The sequence below is a fragment of the Amblyomma mixtum genome, chromosome 10 (genome assembly GCF_055824585.1).
Source record: "Amblyomma mixtum isolate Tamu chromosome 10, ASM5582458v1, whole genome shotgun sequence".
Classification (NCBI taxonomy): Eukaryota; Metazoa; Arthropoda; class Arachnida; order Ixodida; family Ixodidae; genus Amblyomma; species Amblyomma mixtum.
Window position 1 is genome coordinate 57,219,111 of NC_143021.1, and position 23,874 is coordinate 57,242,984.

Consider the following 23,874-nt stretch of genomic DNA (forward strand, 5'->3'; position numbering starts at 1 on the left):
CGCGCCACGTCATACATCAGATAAGAATGCGCGGAATTGACCTTCCGTGCAGCACTCAGTGACGCCGGCTGGTAGCCTGTTCCACTCATTGATCGTCCGTGGAAAGAATGAGGTTTTGTAAACATCTGTGCGACACTTAATCTCTCGGATCTTCCACTGATGATCAACTCGTCTAGGAAAAAAGTGAGGTTGAAGCAGATACCGGTCTTTGTCAATGCTCAGCTTTCCAAAATAGATGCGATGTATGATTTGTAATCTCAAATGTTTCCTACGGTTAGCTAAAGATCCCCAGCCAAGGTGGTTTTTAAGAGACGTGACACTAGTTGAGAAGCTGTAATTAATGGACACAAATCTCGCAGCATTATTTTGGACGCGCTCGAGCATATCACATAAGTAAGCAAGCTGGGGGTCCCGTACAGGGCAGGCAAAGTATTGCGTAATGCCATTACAACACCCTCCTGTATATTGTTTTCAGGAGCATTGACAAGCTCCTTTTCGTTATACCGTGATTTGTATTGTCAATACAATTAGATATTTAATGCTAAAAAGTAAGCCGAGGAAAGGCAGCCGTTCTTGAAGTAAGGGCGCCCGCAAACTGTACTACATCGAACGAATACGCTGTCCCTGAAAGGAATCGCTCTACACAATTTCATTCCATCTTTCGATCGTTACTGTCCAACACGCTGAAATCAGAAACATTTCATCAACGGTTCTACATTTCTCTTAAAAACGTCCTGAAAATAAAGGGGGAAATACGGGTGTGAGAATTCAAGGAAGCGCCCATCCCTTAGAAACATCTTACATTAATCTCAAAGAGCCTGGTCCTCTGTGCGATTAACATCTGCCATTTCTACCTTTGCAGTTTGTATTCACGTGAATAAGTGCTGCGACGCAACAATCACAAAGCCAGTATTTTTTCGTTCCTACCCTTGCACCTGTTTCTTCGGAGCCGATGACACGCTGATGTGGCGCATATCAGTTTTCTAAACACGAACACACGCAAAAAAGACATTATGCTATGCAACCTTATAATTATTATTTGAGAATTGTACCACATACTATTCGGTGGGAGATGCGGCACGTATACCGACAAGAAGTTAGATTTCGGTTCTGTTTTCACGAAAACAATAAGATTTTTAGAGGGTAAGCGAAGAATTTAAGCTTATAAACCAATTGCCTTCTGTGGTCTTGGATATCAGATCAAGCTGCACACGGCAAGAGTGTGAGCGGTAAAGATACGACCGTGAAATGGGTTTCTGTTTCACGTTGTACCCATTTTACCGCGAGACGGCGGAAAATAATTCGGGCTGCAAACAACCCTGTGCGTGGCTGCATCAATGGCGTTGGCGTGTGTTTCGCGGATTACGTTTTCTTCAAAATCCAGCTTCATCGTCTGCTTACGGTAAGTCTACACGTTTATATTTTATTCATTTGGTCTCCTAAACCACTCTAAGCAGAGCTATGTGTGCAGAACAGATTATGTGCGCAGTTACAAACGTCCTATCTTCGTTTCTAAGGCGGAAGCCATCGGGTTCTCGACTGATGCCGCTTATCTCTGTCCCGCTGTCTTTACTAACGCGCGGAAAGGCAGTCTGTGCGATGCCCTTGATGATAAGCCGCTCCTCGCGAGCTGTCTACTAGATTTTTCGTGTTTCAAGGTAGATGCGCGGCCAGAAATGTCGTTTAGCCTGTGAATGACGGCCGAAATGGAACTGTGTGTTAGTTAGCGCCGTGTGAGCTCAATTTACTTTGCACCTCCGAAAACGTACTTACATACACTCTCGTTCAGCGGTGGATTACATTTATTTTCTTATTTTTGTGTTATCGCCTGTCTGGACCATGGAGTGCTGTTCTTTTTAAGGTGTGCATTGCTTGCTACGTATGGACGCTCGCTCGGTGCGCGTCGTGGACGCCGACGTTTCAGCAAAGGTGTCTTGTAACGCTATAGACTGGAGCGCGAGACGTTTGTCAAAGTTGTATTCAAGAGGCGCTGGAGGAATGCTTGTAGTGTGATGGGTGAATAAAATTCGTTGCCGGCGCGAATGGCCGGCGTGCTCAAATACCGCGAAGAACCCACGAGCTCCATCCCATCTCCCCTTCGTTGCGCACGTATGGATTCGTCCGTGTCTGTCATCAGAGCCGTTGGCCGCCGCCGCTGGCTTGCGGGCACTTCATTTTGAAAGCTGGGTAAAGGTCGGCTCGACAAGAGGTGGCTTACATTTCGTTCCGAGTGGTTCGTTCATGAATCCCGCTCACGTGTGCACAGATTTCTAGAATACCATTTGCGCAAGAGGCAAAGTATGTGTTTCTGATTTCAGACTGCTACGTTACGAAAGCGCCGATGTGACTCGCCGCTTATTTGAGCCTAAAATTGAATTAAGCTCTCGTGTTATTATAGCTGCGCCTGTTGAAGGCGTTAATTGTTTCATTGAAATACTTCCTACTTTGAGCACGTTCAATGCTTTCGCTGATTTTTCTAGCAGCGTTGGGTTAGGCTGCCTCCATGCAAGAAACACCTCTTTACTGCGCTGTTGGAGCTGCACTTGAAGGAAAAACTAAGTGAATTTCAGACGGTATTTTATCGTGACAGTAATTTGCTGTCTCAACCTCGAGACTGCTTTTGAAACGGCGCAGCTGCAGCCTCTGTGTGCTGTATTAGTTTTCTGAATAATGAGCGCGGCATGGAAGCGCTGCAACCCGCTTGTTTCTAAGAGCGCAGATGTACGAGTATGCTGTTCCGTCTTTGTGCTTCAAGTTATAGGCGCAAATCTGTGGTGAACTGGTTGCTTCTGCCTGCTGGTGTTGTATAGCTTGTGCCCGTTTGAGTATCGGCTTACGTACAATCGGCCAAATCTTTAACTGACTTAGGTGTTGCATCGCTAAATGCACCTCGTAAAAAGGTGCCTTGTGGCTACACTGCTGGCATATTTATGTTGTAATTTGACGCGTGAGATGGCATTCCTTACTTTCTTTTTGTTAATATAATGTTTGAGTGGAGTACCTGCATGTTTAGATCAAAGTTATCAGAAATATTCATCGTCTGCCGCTACGAAGAGTCGAAACAAGCGGAATACGCAGCAATGGTTCTGGTGGCGCATTTGCACTAATCTGGGTAAACGAGTTGTTCGCCATGAAAGGAGTGGTACTTTACCCAGAGGATATGAGGCCATATGGGCCAGAACCATATATAGCTGCGCATGCCGCTTGTTTCAGCTGTTCGTAGTGGCAGACGAATGTTTCTGATAACGTTGATGTAAACACGCAAGTACTGCACTCATACATACCACGAAATGACATTTGACTCGTTAAATTACAGCAGGAATATGCCAGCAGTGTAGCCGAAAGGCACCTATTTTACAAGGTGCAATTAGCGATGCAACACCCGAGCCAGTTAAAAATTTGGCCGGGTGTACCAGGCTTAATTCACGCAAGGTATTCTGAAGCGCTTCTTCTATAGCGGTTATAAGAATAAATGCTGCAATATTCTTCTTTTTGGATCCCTCTGTAAGGTGCAATGAATCTGTATTGTATGGAGGTGGCATTCTTAACAGCTCCTTGCGAGTCAATGCAGATATGTGGCACAATTGTTCGAAGTCTTCTGTTACAAATAGTGTAAAAGGATTGCCATAAAGAGATCAGTATTGGCTGTAACAGTATTGCCATACAGAAATCAATATCAGTACTGGATTCAGAGTAGAGTGCTCCAGGGATTAGGGGTCTTTGTTACAATGTTTTATGACGACACTTATAATCTGTCGTGTATTTACTGAAATGATTGAGCCGGCGTGATAGCTCAGTGGCTATCATGTTCGTATGGCGACCTGAAAGATGCAAATTCGATTCCGGCCTAGGCGGTCGCATTTTAATAGAGGCAAAATGCTAAAGGCCTGTGTACTCTGCATAGGTGACCGAAATTATTCCCCAGCCTTTCACTTCAGCCTCTCATAGCCTGTGTCGCCTTGGGTCTTTGAACCCCATAAAACCAAACCAAAAGATCAAGATTGCCTTTCTAGAATGGCAGAGCCAGGATATGCCTTGCATTGTAAAGCACATGTGTAGAGATGGAATGGGAATTTTTTTTTTTCAGTTCCTCTCATATTATTTTTTTCCTTTGTGCTGTACAGGTGAACATGCCCGGATGATTTACTGCAGACAACAGGCCACAAGAATGCTTCTGAGGAAACTAGCCGGACTGTTACTTTCAACTTTTATGTTACTGTGGTGCATTCTTATGGTGCATGTATTGCATATTCCCAGCCTGGATAGCTTGGAAATAAACTAAATTTGTAAGTATGTTGATTGTTTCATGTGTGAACTCTGTCTGGTGACCTTTTTCAATGATTGTGGACAGTCTATAGGCAGTCTATAGATAATGGTCTACTAATAGTTTAGTAGACAGAGGTCTATAGACTGTCTATAGACAAAGGTCTATAGCACTGCCAGGACACACACCTATGGGATGTCTATAGACAGTCTATAGACATATGTCTACTGGACCAGTAGACTTTTGTCTGTAGACTGTCTATAGACAGTAATCTACAGGAAGTCTATGGCCATAAGTCTATAGGTCGTCTATAGTCCGTCTATAGACAAATGTCTATAGACGGTCTATAGACAGCTCTATAGGAAATGTATGACTATAAGTCTATAGATCGTCTATAGACTGTCTATAGACCTGTGTCTATAGACTTCCTATAGACCTATAGACTTTCAGTAGACATTTGTCTATAGACTGTCTATAGACCAGTCTAAAGGATTTGTCTATAGACAGTCTATAGACTTCATAGACTAAAGTCTATAGACAGTCTATGGACTGTCTATAGAAATTTTTATAAGGGTGGCGCTGTTTGTTTGTAGCGCATCTCGACACGTTTAGCAGAACGGACATTTTGGGCGAGCGGTTTGAGGTTCATTTACGACAACAGCAGGGTAAATGGAACGATAGACCAGTGTAAGCCGAAGGGGAGTGTATGTTGCCGATCGGAATCATGAAGCATGTTGTCTTGAGTGGTGTAACGAATTAATATGACGCATCAGCATTAATACAGCCATTTTTCTTCATGCCTCACATGCCCTAAACCCACCTTTGACGCGACCTTATGTGTGAGCATGTTAACTACCAGCTCGCTCAAATCGAAACGTTAATTTCGTGTACATCGGGCCTCAACATACCGTCTGTGTCTTTGCGCACCAGTGTTTGCGTCGTCCATGCGTTGTCCCTAGCCATTTCAAAAGCGCTATCATGTGCGACCATGTTAACTACCAACTAGCCCTATTTGAAACTCTCTTAATGTTCATTTCGTGTACATCGGGCCTATCATACCATCAGTGTCTTTGTGCACCAGTGTTTGTGTCGTCCTTGTGTTGCCCAAGTCATTTCAAAAGTATAATTATGTTTGACCACGTTAACTACCAACTAGCGCAATTTGAAACCCTCTTAACCCTCACAACCATTGTTCGGTTGTGAAAACCTAACGCCAGGGAAGAAGCTTTATTACGAAATTCTTTAGCGGTTGCTGGGGAATACCGTAGGTTGATCGACGCACAGTAGTGTTCTGCGTTGCACTAAAAAACAAGAAACACGCCAGCGAAAATTAGGTGTCTCTATTTCTTGAACACAGTCTCTGTGTGCAGGCGCCGATCGATGCATAGTGCTAGCACCTATTGATGCAGTAGAAATCTTATGCATGCCAGATGGTAGGTGCCGATGGAGGCGGCGCCCCTCAACCTTTTTCTGAGAAAGCAAGCAGTCTGGTAGAAATGACTATGAGCAATCTTGAAATACTGAAATACCATAGAAGTTTGTTGCGTCCATGCCATTCGATGTCGGCTGCTTCTCACCTAACAATTTACTGCTAACTCGACAAAGGAATCTTGCCTTGTGAAAAGCTTGCTGCGTGCACGACGTGATGCGCTGGCTTTTTTTGCTCATTCCTAGCTTAAAACTTTTGGTGGGAGAGCGGGACTGATAAGTCCCGCATTTTTTCGGTCTTATTTTGCTTTTTGAGCGGAAAACCACTGAGTTAATTTCATTTGAATTTCCACTGCAATACCGTGGATGTCCAAAGAAGCTGTTTTAATAGCTATGTTGAATGTAGCGGTACGCTTACAGCACAGACATGTGTCTAAAAAAAAAACCGTTCCAATTCCGCGCGCTGCGTGCTGCTTTGGGCAGATTTTGGCGCTCTGTACAGCCGATTCATTATGAACGATAAGTTTCAAAAGTTTTCTTTGTACTGACTAATTCTTAAACGTGCTTTATACATCATTTTGTTTTATCCTGTGAGCACTGTTTGGAAAAAAGTTTTTGCAAAGTCAGGTTCACCATTTTTCAGCAATATATTTCGTGAAGCACATCCAGTATAACGTTTTTGAATGGGTACGTACTTGCGCGAAGAAGACGGGAGAGAAGAAAAGAACACACACGACATATACAGAGCGCAACTTCCAACTGGTTTATTTTCGTTGAAGGCGGCGCTGGGCAATCACAAGATTAACAGGCAAATATACCCACTGTTCATGTCAGCATCCCGCTGCTAAGTGTGCCACCATATAACAAAACGTGTAAAATTGATAACATTCAATACAAACATGAAATACAAGAAAAGACCATGACACAGACAAAAAGAAAGATGATGCATGAGGTAAACGATGAACACAGCAAAAAACATCTCTTAGCAAAAGCAGTGTCAAAGTAAATAAAAGCAATAAAGCGGTCAATGTTTAAAATCTGCTTATCGTAGCAATAGCAGTGTCAAAAAGTAAGAGGCAACTAGAAGCCGAAAGGCCAGTAACTTGGTGAAACCGATTAGAAAGGCTGATTTAACGAGAAACCAATCGAAGGCCAACAAAAACCACCAAGAAAACTAAGGTAAGGCAAACAAGAAAAGGACACTAAGGTAAGGCAAACAAGTATAACGTTGTGTGCCGCTCATCGGTGATTGGGAGTTGCATTCTGCTTCATTCACGGAAGTCTCTGTCCACGCAGGAAGTAGTTGAGCTGGTGTTCAGACTGCCATGAAGGAAGTAGTTTAGCTGGAGTTCAGACACCCGGATGACTTATGTGATAGTGAAATCCATGCAGACAGCGCGGAGGATGAGGATGATGCAAATCCATTGTTAGCGACTCACATGTTCCACTTTTTCCGTGGTTACATTGGCTTTTGAGATGAAAACCGCGCGAATCAATTTTGTTTTAACTCCTACTGCCATTTCGTGGATGTTCGAAGAAGCTGTCTTGATGGCTGCTTAGAAGGCAGCCGAGCGTTGGAAGCACATACTTGTGTCTCAAGCGGACCGATCCCATAGCGTGTGCTGCATGCTGTTTTAGAACACGGTTAACCTGCCAAGCGTATGACGTGCACCTTTGTCCAACTTGATTCTTGCCTTTCCACGACAGAAAGTAGACAGCGGAAGGCGCGCCCCTGTTCATTCTCCGAATGTGACAGTGAGTCCAAAGATATAGAATGACACTTTTTAGATTTTTCGTCTTAGAAAGTAGGTTTTATGCGAAGCATACTAAAATAGCCCAAACGAGCTCCTCGAGCGCGGCGGTGTCGTTACCATTGACCTTTTGTGACCTCCATGTCATACCACGTGATGCGTGACGTCACAGCAGATGAGAAACGGGGACCCAGCTCGCGCCGTCGCGCGAGGCGTCGCGACCAAGGAGGACCACGTGATGCGTGACGTAACGACATAGGAGAAACGGGGCCCCAGCTCGCGCCGTCGCGCGAGGCGTCGCGACCAATGCGTTTCCTGCTTCTGCCGCTAGGTGCGCTGTAGTGAACACGTGATGCTGGAGCGGCGGTATACAAGGGGGTGCGCCTGGCTCTGCTAGGCATCTGTCCTCGCTTCGGCGAGTGCGGCTTCGGCCGCTCATCTGTTTTATGCGAAGCATATTACTAGAGGTACACTACAGCCCTTCGCCGTGGTTACGCGCCGTGCACACCACGTGACACATGACGTCACGACAGAGGAAGATGAGGGTCCACCTCGCGCCGTCGCTGTGGTTGCACGCCGTGCAGACCACGTGGTACAGTGACGACACACCACGTGACATACCACGTGACACATGACGTCACGACAGATCGCCGTCACGCGCTGGGAGAGGGAGAACGATGCCATCGCCCAGACACCCGAATGTCCTCGAGCGGCATTCCCGCGCATTTCGAACGCGCCTTCACACTCGGTGTAGGTGAAACGCTCGCTCCAGCGGGCAGGCGGACGCGGCTTCCGTGGCAATCCAGGCGCCCACCCAACGCGCGTCTCGGGGTTAGTCGGCGTTCCGCTGTAGCCATGCCGTTGTCTTCCCCCGCGACGAAGGCTTCTAGTGGTTGTATTAAAATGATCAAGTATTCAACCAAGGAAAGCCATGTATTAACAAGCCTAGCCATCAATATGCTTCGCATCTGACCAGGGTTAACCAAGTTAAGCCTCAGCCATTTTTTGTATGCTCTGTCTTTTGTTGCTTGTATGCCCACAGCAATTTCACTTCTGAAAAAATAAGACTACTTCTTTTTCTTAAGCGGCTGTGCTTCAGTGGTCAGCGGGACACACATGTCAAACTTTCTCAAACGCACTCATGGCGTGGTGGGACTCCTATGTCCCACTTTTATCTCGAAAACCGCTTACCCTAGAGAACTCGAATTTCGCATAATTCATAAAAAGCTGATAAGAACGAGCATCCCGCCCTGAAAAGCCGGCATGCATTGCTCACAACTTCATGTCTCATGAAGGGTTGATTTTTTTTATGTTTCTTAACAGTTAATTCTTGTCTTTCGGGCAACATTCAGAGCTTGCACAGATTTCCATTGGGTGCGCATTGCATGGAGTCACTTAGCTTTCGTCGTCAACACCCTCATCATTCGTGCTTATCATGAGATATCAAATAGCAATAACTCTTCACCAAAGGCATGAACTGATTAAAAAGTGCCGGAAGCGAAAATTTGTAGTTCGGGTTCACGCTGCATATATCATACCAGTGTTCATAATGGATTTGCGAATTTTATTAACCTCTTGTAGGACAGAGTGTATTTTTTGCAGAATAGATGAAACATTTTTTGTTTCCCGATCAAATGAGGCTCGCAGAAAGAAGTCTGAACAAATTTCACAATTTTAGCAAAAGCAGTTATCTGGAAAAGGAGGGACATATTTATCCCGTTGGCACTAAGTAAAGATAAAGAAAATGGAATGCATTATTTCATTTCATTTATTTGTCCCTTAAGGGCCCGAAGGCATTGCATAAGTAACAAGTGAAGGCGGACTAGTTGTTGGTTGACAATAGAGTGCATATTGCAACCGCGCAAAACGACGCAGGACGAAGAGAGGAAAGCACAGGACAAGACGCGGAACTTAACTAAAGTTTACTACAGGAAAACCACACTTATACAGGAACCGTAATCACACCTGATAAACAGCCGAAACCATCAAATAACACAGGCACGTGGGCGCGCGTGGCACAAGTTAGCATCTAGATAGTTTAACTCTTTCTTAGATAAAGATACCGAAGTGGAGCAGATGCAACGGTCATTTTCTTTTTTTATGCAGTAGGCTTCGAAGATTTCCCTGCTAATCTGGGTCGTCAATTTTTTTAAGACAATTGTGTTGCGGAACCTGGGTGTACACTTACTACAATGGCGACAATGTTTTGCCAATTCCCCGCCCCCCCCCCCCCCCCCCCCCCCCGCCAATGATTCAACAGCGGCGCGATGCTCCTGAAGTCTGGACGATGCCTGAATGTCAGACTTCAGCGCAGCGCCAAGAAACCGGTTGGTGCAACTATCGCAAGTTAGTCGCGGCATGTTTGCCGGTCAGAGCAGGTGATTATGTTATCGGGAAGCTTATTCCAATCTGCTATGGCATCGGAAAAAAAATGAGCTGCAGATGTGCGAGTGCTCATGCGTGGGATGGGGTGACTTTGGTTCAGGCGCGATGACGTTCTTGGGGGTGGTTTTAGTGAGGAATGTCTTAGCGAATGATAAAAGAAAGACTGAAGGCACAGACGTCAGATTACGCGGCGGATGGCTAGTGTTGGAAGACCCAGGTCGTTTTAGCAAAGTAACGCTAGTATTTCTTGAATATTTAGATGTGATAAAACGGGCGGCTCGGTTTTGAATTGCTTCTAGGTGAGAGGTGAGATATGCTTGGGACGGATGCCACACAGATGACGCGTATTCCAGCTTCCTGCGGACGAACGTTGTGTAAGCCAATTGTTTTACTTCCCGAGATGCATGTTTTAGATTGCGCCGGAGGAAATCAAGTGTGCGAGATGCCTTGGAGCAGATGGTTTGAATAAGAGTAGGCCACGATAGCGATGGCGTAATGTGCATTCCAAGGTATTTATAACATGGCGTTGGACCAATGGCAGCTGATTTGATAAGGCAAGTGTTGTCGATTCCTGAGCGTTTGCGAGAGAATGTCATAGACTTGCATTTGTTGTGGTTTAGAGGTATGTGCCATTTATCGCACCACGATGCGATGGAGTTCAAATCCTGTTGGAGGATGGCAGGGTCGGTTCAGCTCAGGATGGGGGTGTAAATGACTCAGTGTCTGCAAATAATCGCATTGCAGATTTGGGGGCCGCGGGTAGGTCATTTAAGTAGATGAGAAATAACAGCGGTGACAAGCCTGCTCCTTGCGGGACGCTAGAGGTTACGTTGCTAAGAAGTGAGGGGCGGTTATTGATGTAGGTAAACTGCTTGCGCCCTTTCAGGAAGTGCTTGAGCCAGGATAACCCAGAAGATAACCCCAACAGGAAGAAAAAAATTTACCTAAGCAATGCATTGCTCAGGTAATTTTTTTTTTGCTGTTGGGGTCATAGAATTCCTGTTTTCAAACACGTGGACACTCAAACAATTGCCAGACTGCGGAAAGTACTATTTTTACAATACTTGAGGAATTTGTAAATAAACAGCGTTTCGCAGTATATATACCGAGGTTTGCGGTTGACGTACATTCTACAAAAAAGGTGTGTTCTTAGTCTTTTTCGGAGGGAAATCACTTGTCGCTGAGGTGACACCTTTTTGGGGGTGAGGTAACGCCGTTTCTTGGAGACTAAGTATTTATGCTCTCGCACGTAGTGTAATGTTACGCTTCTAATAGCCTAAACTTGCACTGCCATAAGAAGAGCAACTTTGAACCAGTTAGGTATAATATGACGCCTTTCTAAAAAGAGTAAGTGTTAGTCTGAGGACAGCATAAACATATCCTAGCATGAAAGGTGCAGGTTTGCACCTTTAGCAGTTAAATTTATGCTATGTCTAGAAGTGTAAAGTTACATTGTGAAAGACTAAACATATACAATCATAAACAGAGCAAAGTTTGCACCCCTATGGCGCAAGCTTATACCCTCACATGATGGATAAAGTTACCCTTCTGTGGAACAAAGTAATGCCCTATTACAAAGGGTATCTATGCACTATTTTGTGGCATATATATACTGGCCAAACATGAGTATTATTACCCTTCTGTAGCGTAAACCTTGCCACTGAACGTAGCACTAAAGTTGACCCATGTAATATAAGCCATAGCCTTTCTGGAAGTGCTGACAATGTTGAAATGTTGCACAAATCTTTCATGTGAGCTGTTCTGTGTCATTTTGTGTTCAGGTGCAGGTACGACTGCAGAACGCATACAAGGTATTCGTCAAACGATTGGAGAAAGAAACATACCGTCGTATTTATTTTGCCACATGCTACACCATACTACAGCAATAACCCTGGCAGTCTTCTTCATACAGGTGGGGGCAGTATTTACCTTATATTTGACCTGCACAGAGAAGAAAACATGTAATAAACTTGGAAACCACAAACCTAAGTATGACGTGGCCATGGACTTAGTTAATCCAGGTCTAAAAATGTAAACTGCACAAAAAGGCAGAGATAAAGGGAAATACAAGAAAGTAATGCCACAAGTGCAGGCCTCTGTTTATTAATGAGAACCAAAAAAAAGAAAATATATGCTGGAAAAACAAAACATGACCTAAATGACAGCCGCTTAATCACTTACATATGCTGACATAATCACAAGCACACTGGCTTCTATGGAAAAAAAAATTAATGCAGTGGACAGCAAAACAAAACAACACTAAGGAACTAGAAAAATCCAGAATATTGTTCCCAGGTGCAGGGTCAAGCTATAGGCACCCCGGATGCCAGACTAGTGAGAGGGCCGTGTCAAGAAACAGAAAAACACGTGCATGAAATGGAAGCTAATGAAAGGTGAAAAAATGAAATGCAATTTAATAAACCCCTCCCTCCATTCTCATGCGTTTAGTTCTCCATATTTAGGAGACCAACTAGCCCGTGAGCTCACCCTGTTTAGGGTGGTTAAGGTTTCATGCAGCCCTTGCTAACAGTATGGCTCTCGTCTCTGATGCCACTATATGCTTTGTTGCCCACATTGTGAATTTTCTTTCTTAAATGGAAGTGTAGGTGAGGTGATTATCTGCTCTTGATAATCAATGAGTGATACCGCCTGCTGTAATTTCTCAGTGTGTTCTGCTTTCCTTGCATATCTGACCTGTGAATTCATTTCTTATTAATAAACAGCAGGAAGCTTATGCCTATGATGGCATTTCTGGGTGCATTCCATTGTCCCAGCCTTTTGATACAGTTTAAATTGATTTAGAAAGACCTGGACAAGACACAAGGAATGTGTATTGTAAATTTTAGTGTGCCGCCTCTGGAAAACACGGAAAAGCTTCGGGCTAAACGTGAAATAATAGCAAGGTCAACTTACACATCTAGAAAGTTGTATTCACTCATGTGGTAATGAGGTAACATCATACACTCAAAATTGTATGAGCCACATTATAATAACCGTAAATTTTAAGAACATGTAACCGATCACCTTCAGTGCTAAATAATATTCGCTGTTTTGTTTGCTCATTTCATTAAAATCCCACCCCTTATGTAATACCCCCTATACAAGGGGGCCTTTAAGGTAAATAAACTGAACTGAACTGAATTCATTGCCTTTTTCATGCTACACCTCTAAATTATATCGGCCTTCACTGAAAAGACTACATCAACTACACAAGCAGCATAAAACAATCTCCTTCTAAAGACGCTATTTTTGCTTGAGCAAATTGCAAACCTCGACTTTTTATATAGAGAGTGCTGCTTCATCCAATGTTTACAGCAGCAGTCAGCAGCAGTCATGAATTACGTGTTGCCAGCACAGTAGAATGCAACCTTTATGTAACAACATTTCAGATGCCTTGCATAATTAAATTGTAAACACTGACTTACAGCATGCAGGTATGGCTATTAAAGCAGTTGCCTTTCATATCTGCTGTCACGTCCAGGCCACGTGAGCTTAATTAAATTTTATGCTCACTACAATGCGAAATAAAACTAGTATGGGCTCTGGTGAGTTATTGTAGATTATATGCATCAGTAAACATCACCTTCCCACTGAAAAAAAAGTGTGAACAGTGCAAAGAAGGTTAACAGCCTCACACATCTGCACATCACATTAAGGCTTACATGCATAAACGCCTTTGTGATCTAATATTTGGTCACCAACTAGCCCAGACCATTTCCCTAGTAAAAAGAACTAAATAAATCCACTGTTCGCCATTAGTTTTCAGCCTGAGTGAAGAGCAAGTTACATATCAATTTAACACCATTAGCACGTGCAGCTTGCCATTCGAGTGCAGTAAAACTGCTCGCGTTATAAGTCACTCTTTGGGTTAGCGAAGAATATTGCAAGCTGTGTGCGTAAATGACCGCATGCTGGGAAACGCAGAGCACAAATGAGCTGCTAATTTCTTGCCTATCAACATTTCACGTTTACTGTTTTATCATTTCCTTTCTGCACCATAGTAAAAAAAAAATTGGCGCCGTCTATTCAGTCTTAAAAAAGTGACCTGGCAGGAGGAGTCGTCTTGTAGCGCTAAAATTACACAAGGATTACTGTCCAATGAGAATCACATACAGTTCTGCGGAAAATGTGAGCAGAGCGCAGACTAATTTACTCGCCCCTTTCTGAACGGAGACTGTGCTTTGGACTTACCTTACTGAATGGTCGTGAGCAGGGACAAATACTTGAAGTTGAAGAGACGACCGGCAATGTTCTTGCGCACAGGAGACGAAGGATCAGAGCCTGCAGCGAAAGAAAGCATGAGAAATATGCTTGCACATTGCGCCGCTGCGGTCGTGCGTTGTATACACGAATAGGCTCCCTCCGGCCGCTACACGACTGGCTCAATAAAACATATAGCAACAAGTAGCGGCTCGCGCGCCAATTCATGATGAAGCATCTTTAGAGAATACACGATAATTTGATGGCAGGAAACAACCCGTATGACCAAACGTAAGGTCACTTACTTGTGCGGTTGAAATTTGGTGCAAAGAATCCGCACGATTAGATGCGCCGCGACGATCTGGCGCCGCTGTTTATTTCAGGCGTTCACTCTTTCACGATATCGCCCACTGCAGCGTCACACATCGATGAAGCCTGCACGATGAAGTAACCGCTGAGCACAAGCGAGTAAGAAACACACGCGGGCCCGTACAGCTCAAAAAGAGGAACGCGCGCCCTGACTCACACGCACGGCACCATGCAACAACTACGACGAGCGCCACGTGTAAACAGCGGCTTTGTCTTCGACTCTAGGGGAGAAAATAGCCAATCCAAATAGACAGGCACATGACCTTAAGTGTGAAGGGAAAAACTACAAGCTATTGCTTTGCGCCTTCTTTTGCTCGGTAGGCGATGCGCTTCCCCTCTTTCCCTTTTCTCCGCTGACTGAGGGAACGGCAGTATTCTCAGCAGTGTTCCAAGGTCACGCCGCCCGCGTGCAGGCCAACAACCTTCGGTGCTTGCAATGTGTGGGTTGCTTGCTTCTATTTGTGTGCGCGTCTCTGCTTACTTAGAAGAACTTGTTGTTGGGCTAGTTGGTAGTTATTCATCATTAAATTCAAAGGCGCCAAACCATACACACACACACACAGGAGAAGAAAGAAAGACGAGACAGAGCACGGAAAAATACGTGGCACGTATTTTTCCGTGCTCTCCACGTGCTCACAGCTCTTGCGTTCTCGGATACAACGAGCGCCTTGCAGTATGCGTTTTAAGCTTTTAGGGCAGCCGGTTATTACGCAGATGCTGCCGTAAATCTGCGTTGTATGCGACAGAATAGTTTTCAGAGTATGGGAACGTACGTCGTCGTCAGCACTAATTTACTGCCGCATACGGAAGGCACTGCGAAATAAATATCAATAAACTGCCCTTCCTGTACTTGTAAGACTTTCATAGAACTGGCTAAAAAAGCGATGTAAATGCTAGAGCATTACTTATTTGACGTCAGATACAATAACAGTTTGTAATATTGATATGACATTTTAGCTTTCTTTTTGCTTATGGGGCCGCACGTGTTAAGAGAATCCGAAGAAAGCAAAATCCCAGCTGAGTTCAACAATAGTTTAGTTGTAGGGAAATAGATACAGTTGTAGAAATATGAATTTAATAAAGCCGCACCGAGTGATCAGAAGTTTCAGGCAAACAAGGGGGATTCACGACATTTGAAATTTTGAACAAGATCGGGCAGAAAAGGGTTTCAAACGACAGTCGACCACTGCTGATGTAGCAGATCTCATCGCTCAAGTGTGCTCGAAGCTTGTGAAATATTTTCAAATATGGGTCAACTAAGCAAAAATTGAGCACTATGCCAGTCCAAGCACCCACTCCAAGCACCAGTCTAAGCACCAGTCCAAGCTATGCCAGTCCAAGCACCCGTAAAGACGCTTCAACCGACGGATGATTCGGGCGATTCCGTCTATTACACGCGCTTTCATTTTATTCAATATAGGCAACTACCACCGCTGAATTTGCTTTTTTTTAAAGATCGGTTCATCAGGGCGATAGAATGTGTCATTTAGGTCACTATTATTTCTGCGTACAAGATAAAAGTCTCAATCAACCGAAGCAGCCTACGAAGATGAAGGAAAATCTGTCTGTTTGTGTGCCATAGTTTCATTTATTTTTGAGCTTGGGTCTTTCGGCACCTGTGGCACCCGGTTTGCTGCTCAATTCGGTGCTTTCATAGCGCTACAATTAAAAAACAATTGGAGGCAATCAGCTTCATTTCTGCCCATCAATAATACTTGACTGCATTAGAGCTGCGCGAAACTATTAAAAAGCTAAATGTTACGTACACGTACACTGTGTTCAGCTAATTTCTGCTCTTTTAAGCGTGCGGCACAATTTCTGCTTCAAGAGTACTTCGTAATAAACTTAAATTGAGTTGGCCGCCTCGCTCCCGGTTTATCACTTTAAAATAAGCTGAAATCAATCTGCTTCTATGTGAAAAATTTGTACGCTCCAAAACATGATCAGGAAATGCAGCTATCTCGAAAACTGATTACTGTGGGCTTCGCTATCTTGTGCCGATAGAAAAGATCCGTAAACATGTTAAAAAGGAAACGTCGAAATGTCTTTTACGCTGCCGAAGAACTGAGGATTGGGCAAGTTGGTGGCGATCCATTGTAGAAAAAACCAGCGCTTACGAACACGGACAGAGGACAAGGGAAACAGACTGACGGCGCAGTCGTTCTGCTTAACTTGTCCTCTGTCCGTGTTCGTAAGCGCTGGTTTTTTTTACGCTGCGTCAAGAAGTTTCTGAGCAGATGTACAAATTCTGGTGATCTCCTAGTAGATCAGCAAAACTGGGACTCAGAGACCTAGCTCGTGTGATAGTAAAAGTGATCTAAGCAAGAAAAGTACATATATACTATACAGAATATTCAGTCCACGTTCAGAATGCAGTTAAGCTGCAGAATTATACTTTCCCTAGTGCCTTGCATTTTTGTTTTTCAGCGCTGTTAGTATTAATGGTGAAGAGACACTTTTATCAGCGAGTAGGGCTCGTTTTTGTTGAAATGGAGCAGAAATATGAGAGTGCAATTTATTCGGGATTTCCGTTACCTTACAATATATGTTAAGTTGACATAAAATTACTGCGTCAACAATCTCGCTCGTTCGTCCGATTTTTATTTATTAACTTGTATGTATGTTAACCTGAACCTTTTCTGTTATTCGTCTGGCATCGCTGATATTCCAGTTAAGACTCGAGCGACTGTAACTAGCAACGCGCTATCGAGAACGTGTTGGATATGTGCAAGGTGCGATTTGGCTGGTGTCTCACGAAAGAGCGTAGCGCTGATTGCATGAACACTATCAGGAACAGGTGCCATGACATAACCAGCGTTTCCTCGAAGAGCAGTTCACGTGCTTCGGAACTGCACGGGGGGAACTAAGTGGCCTCGTGGTCATGTCACCCTATTGAAAATTGAAGAACTGAGCGTAACGAATAGAGCTTAAGCTGGCTGCGAAGCAGAACGGTTCCTTTTAAAGCTTTTATTACTGCTTTCATAAAAGCTTAATCATAACCGTAAATTGCAGGCCAAATAATTCTAATGCCTGTGGTATATTTGTTAGAGTGAAGCGCTAAAATGTTGATTTCGTTCAGAGCTGTGATTGGTCAAAGGAGCAACAAAGCACCTATCATGCCGTCTGTCTTTGCTGACTTGCTGCTTTTTGAAACGATATCCAATCATGAGTATGAAGGCACATGCACCGAATGTTATTTTGATCGTTAGCAACCAAGAGCATGTTTGCATGCGTGATGGTTGTCGTGGCCAATCGCGGCCAATGGACCTTTTTCCAGTAATGTTCTGCGCATCCCTCAAGCCTCCTCGTCCGCCATTATTGCCGACCATGCCAGGCGGAAATGGGGAGAAGATCACTGTACGTGTTCTTACAGTGCTTCTGGTCCTCGCAGAAGCGAGGAGGCGCAATCAGTTTCGCCAGCGCGCATGAAAAGATCAACGCAGTGGGCGAGCATGTGCCCACAGACGACTTACGCCTACCTGATCTGGCTATGCGAAGCCAGCTTAGCTCTTAATTGTCCTCAAAATAACCCTGTCACCCTGCTATCGGGAGAGGGCCGTCTCCGAGAGGGAGGGTAGGCGCTGAGGGCTGCATACTTTGCTGCACATCGTCTTCGCGCCGAGGGAACAGGACTAGTTTTACCACAGTAAACAAGAGTGTAAGTTTTCTGAAAGAGACTAAGGGCCTCTACGTGGGTGTTAGCAAAGTGTATTGTTAGTCCATGCGTCTTCAGATAGCACAAATCGTGAAGATCCACCCTTTTTACCCCACCTTTTTTAGGAAGTAGCAACGGTGTAAACTTTTTAACGCATCTGCTTTTCTGCAAAGCAAAGCACAGAAACGAGATCATTTCAAGGGTGCCGATTTAAGAGTGCCCGCATATGGTGACACCTCGCAACCCATGAGATAACGGTGCATGTACGGCATAAACGTGGCTTCTTTTTGATGCGGGATGACATATACCTCTTGTCGTCCTAATTCTTGACCCGACGCTGAACGCGGGCGCGCGCACGCACGCACGCACACGCGCGCGCACACACACACACACACACACGCACGCACACACGCGCGCACACACGCGCGCACACACGCGCGCACACACGCACACGCACACGCACACACACACACACACACACACACACGCGCGCGCGCGCGCGCACACACGCACACGTGCGCCGACTGCTTTTCTCGTAATTGAACGAGTAATGGTGTCGCATTACAATTCTCTGCACTTGTCCGGTAGAACCTGCCTAATTAATTTCAGATTGTAGGGCTTCAAGTAACCTGTTCCCGTCACGTTCCTGTCGAGCCGGGCGTTCCCATGGATGCTTTCTCAGCCTGCTACTCGTCTTATTGCGAGAAAAGGTGGCGCGTGTGTATGAGCTGTGCGTACTCGCAGATGGAACACCAAATTCCAGCGATGGCAAAAAAAAATTTCCAGTGGCTTAGTTCTGCTATGCCACGATATACGTAGCGTGAGATATTGGTTTACCTTGGTTAAGCTGGTTGATATTAGCTTGGTTTCCCCCCTGTTAAACCTTGAAATTCCCGTATACGTAACTATGACTAAATTAAAGACGAGTCAATGTGCAATATCAATTGTGAAGCGTTTATTTATTTCTTATGGTTTCTCTTGTTCTTCTCGTCGCTGAAGCCATAGGCCGTCGGCGTTCTTTGTGTTCATTGGCGTTGGCGTTGACAACGTTTTTTTCACTCCGATCATTTTAAGCAGAGGAAGTGCGCATAATGGCTACCTGGGTCAGTGGACGCCTGAATCTTGCCTATAGGTACGTGGAGTGAAGAGACAGAGATGTGGGCTGCAGGCATTGAGAAGGTTCTGTCAGAAACGCGGCGCTGAAGCCATAGGCCGTCGGCATTCATTGTTTTCATTGCCGTTGACGTTTTTCCTCCATGGAACACGGTGCAGTAGCTGTGTTTCCCTCCTTTTTTAAACACGTGGCGCAATCTCCTCGCGCATGCGCAGTAGCCCACAGCGACGACCGCGCGCGGCGAGACACGCCAGTTGTGCGTAGTGACGTCACTTGCTCCTCGCGCATGCGCAGTATGCTCGAGCAAGAGAGCACGCGAAACGGTGAGACTGTGGCCAATGTAGCTCACGCTACAAAACAGGGTGTTACCTTCAAGCGACTACAGGACGCGCAGAGCGAGCCGAGCACCGCCATTTCGGACAGTCCTATCCATGTTCTTCGACTGCATACAGTTGCCACTGGTGGACCTTCATGTGGCGTCATTCATGTGGCGAGAGTCGTACGAAAACCGTGAGGCAAATGTTTGTCGTATTGCGGTCCGGGGAGTGTCGAACGACTTCTTGTTGCAGATGGATGACATGTGCTAGTCTAGTTGGAGGATAGCTCCATATCTTTCAATTCATGACTCTACACCCTGCCACGTTTACACCTTGTGATTAGCCGCAACACTCTGATTATATGTATCGCTGTATGTTTCCTTCAATAAACCCCAGTTGACAGTAAGCGCCTGTCCGTGTCGATTTCCTGTGTTCATCTGTGTTGGCACTTAGACATTCCGGGTCATTATGCTTGCTATTTAAACTTAGCTGGTTGGCGTCAGTGTTTTCCAAAGAGTAACTTATCTGACTCTAAATTATACACCGTTAGCAAAGCACTTTGTAAATGCTCTTTTTCTAGCGATAACACAGGAAATGCTCTAACACGGTTACAACATCTCATATGCTATTGCAAGCTTTAGTGCCTCAAGGGCTTCGTTCGGCTCTCTGTCTTTCAGTAATCTGCATAATGGTCTACACAAACTCCTTATTTTTATTATCTGCTTCTTTATTGAAGACCGTGTAGTACAGGGAGAAATCGCTGATGCCCAGGATTGAACGTCACTGCACGCTCGCATTTCAAGAACAGCAGCTTAGAGTGAGCAACTTTGAGTGCTTCATTACTGCATGCTGGATGCAATAATCACAATCTAGGACTCACAATTTTAAACTCAACAATCTAGGACTCACGGATGGCCAAGTGCCGTCCGTGAGTGCATAGAAGTAGCTGGCGCAGTGGTTTTTCAAAACTTGTGGCATGTTTCAGTGGCTGGCTTTATATAGTTATCGAGCCTGTACTTCAATTCGATGGCAGTCAGGTTTTAGAATGGGTGCTATGTTCAAAAACGCGGAATTTGTATTGGGTCCTGTGAAGCGCCTGTTTTATGCGAGATATTTTTAGCTAAATATGACCGAGAATTGAAGGCTGATCTTAACAACCATAGCATATGCAAACCACCTGCCCTAATCCTGCTGCTGTGGTCGACATGAATGAACCATCAGTTCTTTGCGCCTTATGCAAATCGCCGGACCACGATATACGCTCTCCCGCTTGTCCAAAGAAGAAGCGAGCGAAGAAGCTGCACAAACCATCTGTTAAACAGGATATTCCTACAAGTAATCGTTTTGTTGCCCTCGCATGTGATGACAACGACTTCCCTGAGCTTCCTTCAACTGACCCCGCTGCGCAGCACCCGTCTTCTCAGCACCCGTCTTCTCGGCAGCGTTCATACGCACAAGCGGCTCACCTTCGAGGATCAAATGATACACCAACACGACCAGTGCATCCCTCACAAGTGGATTCCACAGATGAAGACGCAGCTTTAGAAAATGCTATCGTGGAGGCTCGCCGTCGACTAGACGAACTCACCCAGCGCCGGGAACAGCGTCGTTCTCACTCCTCTAGAAGAACATTAATCGCTCGGGAGCAATCTTCACAGGAATCTCCCCCAGTAACCACTGGACCACAATCATGTGCCGACCACCCGTTAACCGTGACTACCCCGACAGTGGATAAAATATTGGCGCTCATGAAGCAGTTGACCTCCCTCATCATAGAAGCTCTTCGGCCTCGCCATGGATAGTGCATCATCTATGGTGGCGCAGTGGAACTGTCGAGGCTTTGCTAATAAGGCCACTGAGGTGAATATCCGCCTTCGTGACGGAAAGTTGAAGGCATGGGCGTTGCTGTTGCAAGAGCATAATTCACTACCACGCCTTTCGGGATTCTGCGCATACAATTCACCCTCGATCCCTGATCGCCGTTGCATCGCCTCCTCCCTCACCCCAGGTAAATCTGCAATTTATATTCACAGCTCCATTCCCCATACTCCGCTAGACCTTTCACGGTGGTGCAACACACGTCAAGAGGTCGTCGCCCTTCTTGTTAAACCAGCACGCACCCCTCTTATTCTAGTTTATTTTTATGGCCGTCCTAGCTCCGCATCTCCCAATCTTGGATGGGTACGTTTCCTTCGTTGTACCAACCCGGGTATCCCTATTCTAGTTGGTGGAGACTTCAACGGCGCACACACTTCGTGGGGTTACCCAGCAGATTCCTCAAAGGGTGCGCACATCCAAGGCAGCTTTTCAGATAATTCCTTTCAACTTTTAAACCACCCGAATACTTCTACCCGCCCAAGAGGTGGCCCGTATTCACCTCACTTGACTTGGTGGTTAGGGCCCGGTAACCCTCGTTGGGATGTTGAATCAGATTCTTGGGGTAGTGATCACTGCCCTATTTTTATCTCCCTCACTCCTTCGCGTCTACGGAAAGTACGCCGCAGCGTACGCATAACATCATGGGACTCTGTACGCGCTGACAATCCTTTATCAACATTCAACCCGTCGTCAGCAGTGCATACCCTCTCTGATGTGCTTGCAACTCATACTATTACCAGTACTGTAAATGAAGGCGACCCAAACCCGGACATACACCTCCTGAATCTGTGGGCTCTTCGTCGCCAGGCCGATCATTATGCTTCTCGCAACCCTGAGGACCCCTTGGCTCTTCCCTCTCTTCACCGAGCTACCGCCCGAGCGCGGCGTTATGCAAAGCAACTAGGCAGGAAACGCTGGGCTGCATGGTGTGCTCGCCTGTCCTCTACGCAGGGCAATCGACATCTTTGGAGAGTGTTTCACGCCATGGAGCGCCCTTCTCAGGTTGCAGATTACACTGAAAGCATTCGCCTCGCGCTGAATGTGGACGAAGATACATTTGCACAAGCGGCCCGTCAGTTTTTTCCACACCATGTCTGCACGCCTACATCTCCTCCAGTCTTATCGGTTACAGAGCCTTCCGATGAGGTTACTTCTTATCTAACCATGGCAGAATTGCTAGCCTCCATTGAACGCCTCAAAACTACCACTTCTCCCGGGCACGACGGCATACCAAACTCTTTATTCCGTAACTTGGATGGGTCTGCTTTGCAAACCCTACTGGATACTTTCAACCAAGTGTGGCGTTCTGGTGTCATCCCTGGAGAGTGGAAGCATTCTATTGTGGTCCCAATACCCAAGTCAGGTCAGCCTCCAGTATCTCTTTCGGCCCTTCGTCCAATTTCTCTCACGCCTACCATCTGCAAGCTTTACGAAAGCATTCTCGCCGCACGTTTGTCGTGGTGGCTAGAATCACACGATTGTTGCCCAGATTCCCAAATAGGTTTCCATCCCCAAATTGGAACGGAGGATGGTCTTGCTACTTTGGCTACTGACGTGCTTCACTACTCTCCGCAGAGTCACCTCGTTCGAACGGTGATCGCGACAGACATAACTAAGGCATATGATAACATCCTTCACTCTGCCATTCTTGCCTCCCTTCAAACTCTTGGTCTGCCCCACCGGTTTCTCCTATCCATTCACGCCTTTTTAACAAATCGTACCTTCAGTGTACAGGTCCATGGAAAGCCCTTTGGTAACTTCACTTCCAATAGAGGAGTGCCCCAGGGCTCCGTTCTCGCCCCCACATTATTCAATGTGGCTTTTATTCCTCTTGTTAGAGCCCTAGAGATCATCCCTTCTATCCGTGTGCTTGCGTACGCCGATGACATAACCTTGTGGTGCTGTCACCCAGATGCGTCTATCCATCAGTCGGCCCTCCAACATGCGCTAGATGTCTTGACATCTCGCCTCCCACCTCTGGGTCTAACCCTCTCGCCTACTAAGTCATGTTTCATTCGCATTGAAAACAAAGCCGGCTTACGGAAAGCAGTCCCTTTAAACTTTACAGTAGATAGTTCTCCGATTCCTCAGGTAGAAACTGTTCGTATTCTTGGCCTCCTCCTTCATACCTCTGGGACTGGCACCCCTTGGCTGACAGCCACACGTAAATCAGCTCACGCTACTATAGGTCTGATTCGTCGCATAGCTATGCGATCTGGTGGCGCACCTGCTCATACGGCCCGCCAGCTTGTGCGCTCTATCCTTCAGCCACGGATAATATATCAGGCACAATTTCAACGTCTCACCCGCAGACAGTGGGACTCCCTTGAAGCTATAAGTCGTGAGGCTATGCGCGCAATAACATTTTTGCCTCGTTTGACACCCATACCCGTGCTTCAGGAGTTCGCCCAAATTAATACTCTTAGTGAACTCATCGACCAGCGGGTGGCAAACAGAGCTCGCTAACAGTCTCTAAAACTTCATCGTTTAAATTCGCTCCCTCCGTGGTCGTA

At 45.7% G+C, this 23,874-nt stretch overlaps 1 long non-coding RNA gene across 1 annotated transcript; it reads left to right on the forward strand.

The window, feature by feature from the left end:
- The first annotated feature begins 1,102 nt into the window (after window positions 1–1,102).
- LOC149325865 (uncharacterized) lies at window positions 1,103–4,293 on the forward strand. The gene is made up of 2 exons (XR_016286582.1): window positions 1,103–1,402; window positions 4,125–4,293. It is a non-coding gene; the product is annotated as an uncharacterized LOC149325865 (long non-coding RNA).
- The last annotated feature ends 19,581 nt before the right edge of the window (window positions 4,294–23,874 follow it).